The 7,072-nt window shown below is 38.3% G+C and overlaps 1 long non-coding RNA gene across 1 annotated transcript; it reads right to left on the bottom strand.

Moving 5' to 3' along the window:
- Positions 1-2,281: 2,281 nt before the first annotated feature.
- LOC140065702 (uncharacterized) lies at positions 2,282-6,856 on the bottom strand. The gene is made up of 3 exons (XR_011848027.1): positions 6,787-6,856; positions 4,651-4,712; positions 2,282-2,385 (listed from the first exon to the last, which is right to left on the bottom strand). It is a non-coding gene; the product is annotated as an uncharacterized lncRNA (long non-coding RNA).
- Positions 6,857-7,072: the final 216 nt, after the last annotated feature.

Below are 7,072 nucleotides of genomic sequence, written 5' to 3'. Positions count from 1 at the left end.
TGAACACCTCCTCCTTTGTGATTGACTTCATGCATCTGTCTACAGGAGATCTGGTTAGTGATGTCTCTGGATGAGTGTTAAAATATCCTCCTCCTTGACTTTATATATCCAAATGACATCTCATGTCAAAGTTGATTTTCTGGATGATGCTACCACATAGGGTCATGAAAGAAATTAAAGGGTCATGGAAGGTGTTCAGCTGCTTGACAGCATACTGCTAGTGGTTTATTAAGTCAATTTCTGATGACAGGTTCCCTTTAAAAAAAGGGAATAAGAAGCTTAAAGAAAAGTGGATCCTGAGGGGGGTGCTTGGTTTACAATTTTTGATCCTGGTGGTAAATTTCCTTTAACATTCCCACAACATAATTGTTTAGTAACTAAACCTATTATACTAATATCATTTATATCTAGTTTCCTACGGGTGAAGGTTTGTACAATGAATCCCTTCAACCATTGTTGACTGTCAGTGAAGGTATTTTTTCAATTTGAAATAGTTTGGAGGGACTCAATTGCCAAAAATACCCCTGCACAAACGCTTCTTGAAATATGTATTGATTCCTGCCTAATCCTCTCTGGATGACTGGTTTATGCTTCTATGATGGGCATGTGTGTTCTACACTCTTCCTGCTACAATGCCCTGGCATTTACAGTATGTCCAAATGAATTCAACTGTTTAAATTTTCTGTATAGATGTGACAGCAAAGCAAATGCAAAGAGAAAAATATGAATAATTCATCAAAACACAAAGTGAGCAGCTGGTGCACAGTAAATACAAAAATATACTAATCTGTAAATATAAGTAGATGTCTCATACCGCTATTTTCATGTTGACAGATGTGGGTTTATATACATTATACATGTGCACATGAGATGAGCGATTTTCATTTTGAAAACTGATTTCAGATGTTTTTTTCCAACGCGCTGTTAGAGTTTAACATACGCACAACATTACACTGGGTAAAGCACAAACATTAGGTTTATACGGCCAATACATAGGTTATTGTGCCCTATAGAGAAGGTCAGGGTCAAGTTACAGGAGGCATAGAGCATACATATATGGTAAAGATATCAGAGTAAGTGGTAAACAGTTTTTCCATATTTTGTGACAGAGATTTAACCCCTTTTTGACCTGAACCTTTTTTGTTTTTGTGTTTTTTGCTCCTTGCCTTAAAAATGTTTTAAATTTTGTATTTTTCCATGCACAGAACTGCATGAGGACTTGTTTCCTGTGTAACAAATTGTAATTTCTAGTGTCATTATTTTATATGCCATGCCATGTATTGGGAACCTGGAAAAAATGTCAATGTTGTAAAATTTACAAAAACATTTATTTGCATCATTTTCTTGCTTTGTTTTTACAGCTTTTAATGTGCCCTTTATTTTTTGGGTTTGGTACGATCAAGGGAATACCAAATTTATAAAGGTTATACTAGGGTTTTGTAGATTTCTTTCTTATTTTTAACACTTTTTGGACCCCCCCCCCAGGGTTGACAGAATGACAGGTCCAGACTGTCATGGTAAAGGATTGCCGCCCCGCCCCAAAGCCCCCGTTGCAACTTAATTGCCTCTGACAGCTTTTCCCGGGGCATTCAAATAGTTACCAGTGGATGTTTGTTGCAATATTCAACAAACATTCACCTTGTATGGAGAGGGCTCTACCTGTGAGCCCACTTATACACCTGGCCTTCTCTATACACCTGGCGCTGCGCAGTAATAGTACGGCATGTGTCAGGAAGGGGTTAAGAGTAAGTTCATACTCTGTGAATATTCTGAAACTTTCAAGAATAATTGACAATAAGGTTTAGATTTTAAGTGTCAGATCCACATACAGAAAATTTGCAATGCTTTAGACCCAAGACAAAGGAGGACACTTTTCATATGCCGGCATTCCTATGCTGGAGCTGTTTGGTTCCTCTAGTGACATCAAGAGGCTCCATTCTGTAATGATAATCAAATTTCCTCTCATTCTTTTAACAGTGTCCTTAGATAGATAGGTGGAAAGATAGAAGTTAATAATAGTTACCCAACAGGTTAATCCTCCCCACTTTCTACAATGAATCTCAATGGACAAACCTTCTATATCCCGCAACAAAGGGCCTCCAATCATACCACGTTGTGACTTGTATTGGTTGTTAAATTCCATAATTTTAAAATGAGTCATTTTGACTAAATTCTCGCCCACCCTGATCTGTGCATTTGGAGCCTAGAAAATATTACGCTCTATATTCCCAGTCACTGACCACACAATTACTAATGGTGGAATTATTGTTATTACTGTAGAGACTGGTGGAGAGCAGCAATTTGGCAGAAGTAAAAGTTTACTCTGTAGATGCTGATGTTGATTGAATCTGTCTTTTGTTCCTTATCTTGGTCCTTCTTGCGAAACTGTATTTCAAAGGAAAAAAAAGTAATAAGAAATCAAATAGAACAAACAGATTGCTTTTTGCGATGAGCATTCTCAGTCTGTAGGTGGTCCTGCCCAAGTCTCCGAGTGTCTTTCCTTAAATCAAATGGTTTACTGATTTTTTTGATATCTGAAAAATAATTCCTATAACTTAATGGAAAATTTCAGCTACAAAACAGAGTGTCCTGATGGTGGAGTGACTGCTAGCATTACACACATTCCTTCTAGTTCATTTAGGGAGAAAAAAAGATGTTTCTGTGAAGGATTATGGAAAATCAGTCGACAATGAATTTAATCTTATTGGAAGTGCTAAGAGTTTCTAGTGAGAAGGATCATTACACAGGTAGTACAGATTTTTATTTATATGTCCTTTAAGGGACTGGTTTAAGAAAAAAAAGAAATAAATGTTTGATTAATTGAAGAGAATCCAGATTCAAAGGTTTGATGAGCCACAGAAGAAAAAAATCGAAATAGAGTGCCTCTATCTTAGAAGGATCTAGCATGTCCGTTGTTACATAGACAGCCCATTAGTTTTAAAGAGCACTGAGAAATACTTCGTTCCCTGCGGTGGTGCTGCAGTGGAATTTAAGTCTTGCTACTGTGTTGTGGCTATTTTCATAGAAGTCTTTTTTACTACATGCCAGCAATATAAATCTTTCAGTTGCCTATTAACAGTGTTGTTTTGAGTGTCCTATCCTTTCATTATAAAGCTCTTTGAAATATATGTTACTGTGCCTTTCAATTCGGAATTCACAATTTCTCTGCTACATGTCACATGTTGCAGCAAGTAGATTGTTCTCCTCAACAACCTAAAGATGGAGGTTGGATCTATGTTGTTAAAGAAAGCCACAGTCCTATGGCTAGTCAGTCCAGAGCTATGCTTCATGCACACAAATGTGTGCTGTTTGCAGGCCCCAAAATAAGGAAACAGTGTCTCTTGTATTCAGTCTGCCATCGATAGATAAGCTCACAGGCTGGTGACCAGGGATGCACCATTTATGAGGTGAGCTGAGTCTCTTGCCTCAGGCAGCCCCGCCTGCAGAGGGATGGGTCAGCATCAGGGACATAATTACCTGCTATAAAACAGGACCTGACACAATAATAAAGGGTGTCTTGACACCCGATGTCAGCCAGGGTGTATGACATGGCATGGAGAAACAGCATACTAAAAATAATAATCTGATATATTACTTCTGGATGGGGGAGCGGGGGTGCCATTCTATAGCTTACCTTCGGCAGCAAATAGTCTAGATAAATCTTTTTGATGGCAATAGAAAAACACTGCCAAGGCCAGAAAGATGAGCAGGAATAAAACTTTCTCGATGTTTTACCTGGGCAGTTGGTTGATGCAACAGAATGTAGTCTATTAATCTAGGCATGAGCCCATAGAAAGATAGAAAGTAATGAGGCTGCTGCTAGCACATGGGCCTAAAACATGTACATTTAAGCTGTAGTTAAGCAAGAGACTGACAAAAATATACTGCTTCACAAGATTGGGCTTTTGTCACAAAGATGTTCTCTGACATATTATACTGCAATGTGAGGAAAGCTACATAGAGACGCTCATAGAGATAAGCACCGAAGAAGGATTTAGGCTTTGTATTTGCACACAGGAGTGCAGAATACTAGTTGGCTGCGATTTTGGAAATTGAGAAGACATCCTTGTTCCTCAAATCTAATGCCATCGACAGACGACCATGGCGGTGGATTTAATGGACAGACCACAGTGCAGAGGACAGGAGATGGTGATATGCAATACAAATATCTGTCCTGGAAATTGGTATATAACACTTTTTGATTTTTTTTTTTTTTACAAATTCATCTGAAACAAATCAGATAAGTTTTGGATTTGAGTCTGTAACTAAAATAATGTCAGATTTGTACCATATTAACGAACCAATGAAAAGACATGCGCATCTCTAACTAGCAACAACAAATTTGCATGTAATTGTGCAACATTTTCATGACTTTAGTACATGCTGTGGATATATTGCAAATGGAATCTTTAGCCAATTTAAAGGACATCTGATGGATGATAGATGTGTAGAACTTGCTCGTTAATTTTTGCAGAAATTTTACAAAAATGGCACAATTTGCCACTGCCATAGTCGCAACTGCTCACGCCCCGCAGTCACTGAGCCCCTACTCTTTGACATCCTTGCCTCTCTCCAGGCTCTTTGGGCGGGAGCAGGAAGGGCTATGGCAGTGCAGGCATACCTAAATTAAAAGACGGCAATGACAAACACCTGTATATTTTTTCAACTCAAAATCATGCTGTTTCTGCCCTTACTAAGAACACTTCCAGTACCTGCAAAACAGAAAAAGTATGTAAGTTCTACACATCTATGGAGACATTTTTAATAAGCCAATCTACCAAAAATGGCCACCATAATAAAACATAAACATTACAAATCTTAGGGAACATTATGAATAAAAACTGTAAATATAGTACAATTTCAATCCTTAAACAAGATCACCCCATAGCTGGATATATTGCTCAGTGCAATGGTAATCCAAAGTGATCTCTACCCTAAGTAGAAATTGGTGTCATGATCTCCGCTTTGTCTTATAAATAGATACATGGCTTATAGGGAAATTTGGAAGCGACAGGAGATTTCCTTCACAGTTTACACATATGCCCTCTTCATTTTTTTATTCGCAATCTGCCCGTTCTTTAGGGAGTATTAACATTTGACTCTCACGTCTCTCCCATCTGTCTCCTGCCTTATGTCTGTATTCACCACCCATGATTCAGTCTATGACTCAGTGAAGCTCGAGAAAGATTCCACACTCAACCAAATAAGAAATATTGAGGTCATTATATAACAACTGGAATTTTTCCAGATGACTTTATTGCCAGGAAAGAAAGATTTGTCGTTTGAAACTATATTAAGAACGATTAGTGGATTTGACAGATATTTGTTTTCTCATTTTGACAGGTATGTCAATATATGAAATTTGGAATATTACATTTTTTTTTTTTGTTTTTTTTTTTGTCCCTGATCATTAAAGATTAAACAGAGACGTGAACAGAATAGAAAGATTTAAACTTAGATTTAAATTTAAAGGGGCCCTTAGGAAAAATAAAACTGATGGCTGCCACACTCCCTCTTGTTCTTCATCAAGACCTGCCTGGCAGCACTGCTAGTGGGCAAAACTACATCAGGCCCGACCTAGCGCACATAGCGATAAAAAAACAGTTTTTATGCAAGTTTTTTTTTTTTTTAAAGAATGAAGGCATGGGGCCGCCATGCTGCTGTACCCCTCTACGCCCCTCCATGCTCACATGGCGTGGAGGTGGTGGATTCTCTATTTTGATTGCAAATTCTTGCACTGCGCAAGTATTTGCAATTATTGCACTGCTTCTAAGCAGTGATAAATCTCCCCCTATATTAGCTAAAGTCTTTATGTAGAGTTTCATACATTATAAGTTACATCACAAGGACTGTAATGTTGTGTACTACAGCACCAGAGATAGACAGTTAAAAACGTATCTAGTGTACTCAAGCTGAAGATCCGGTTTCTTGCCTATATGTCCAGTTGTATATGATTTGGGACCTATATGTTATTTTCATCAGTTTGTATTTAAATTTTTATGGGGGGAAAAAACTGGGGCAAAGTGCAGACTAGAATATTTGGACGCTATTATTTATGATGCCATTCGCAGAAACAGATAATTGTCCTTATATTTTGAATGGATTGATTGGGCATTTTGGGACATAGGGATACCTGAAACATTTATTGCTTTGTGTATTTATTTTTTAATGTATTCTAAGGAAAAGGGGTTTTATTAGAATTTTTGAAATTTAACTACATTACATTTCATTTCTATGGTACTTTAGCCCTAGGGCTACTGATTACACTGTATTCCAGTATACAAGAGTATTACAACATTTTGGGGCTCATTTGCTAAGGGTCGAGGAGCACACTTTCGTTGGTCTGTGCACCTTCTTCGGAATTACATGGTTTGCACAGGTATTTAACTTGTGTCTGTGATGGGATTTTGGCACACGGTTGATCTTTGGCGCAGCTGCGCTGGCTTTCATGCCATTGTGGCGTACCATTGAACGATCCGACTGATTCAAACTGAGCGTGGGATTTAACTTTAAAATTTTGTCGCAAGACCAAGCACTTACATGCACCACGAAAAAGAAGGTGAGCTCTGTAAGACCTGAGCTGGGAAGCAACACATGCAGGATATTGGGAACACAATCTTAGTGAATCGCGGCACAGTGCATTATTGGCGGACAATCTGTGAACTCCAGTGGCCGGGTAAGTAAATGCTCCCCATTGTGTTTATCCTGGCTATCTGTAATGGTGTGCCTATCAGACTTCAGGACAGGTCTAGGAGTTTCTATGAGTCTTCAGACTATAGTAACAACCAATAAATGCCCTTCTAAGATGGTGAGAGCCTCCTGCAGTACTGTACAGTGCAACGATAGGGTTCAGCCACGGCACTTAACAGTTTATCTGGCAGTTAAAGGGAGTTGTCAGCTGTGTAATCCAGCCAATACCTGACCTGTATGAAGAGAGCTCAGCCCATGAGCTTTCTTCATATAGTCCCTACGGCTCCATATAGTACTATACTGTCATAGTGCGTTAAGGGTTAAAATGAATAACAATTACAATTTTTTTTTTTTACTATTCATTGCTTTGTAAACAATTTTA

This window comes from Engystomops pustulosus, chromosome 6, assembly GCF_040894005.1.
Source record: "Engystomops pustulosus chromosome 6, aEngPut4.maternal, whole genome shotgun sequence".
In the NCBI taxonomy this organism is placed as follows: Eukaryota; Metazoa; Chordata; class Amphibia; order Anura; family Leptodactylidae; genus Engystomops; species Engystomops pustulosus.
The sequence above is the reverse complement of the archived record's forward strand: the minus strand, read 5'-3'. Positions and strand labels throughout refer to the sequence as shown.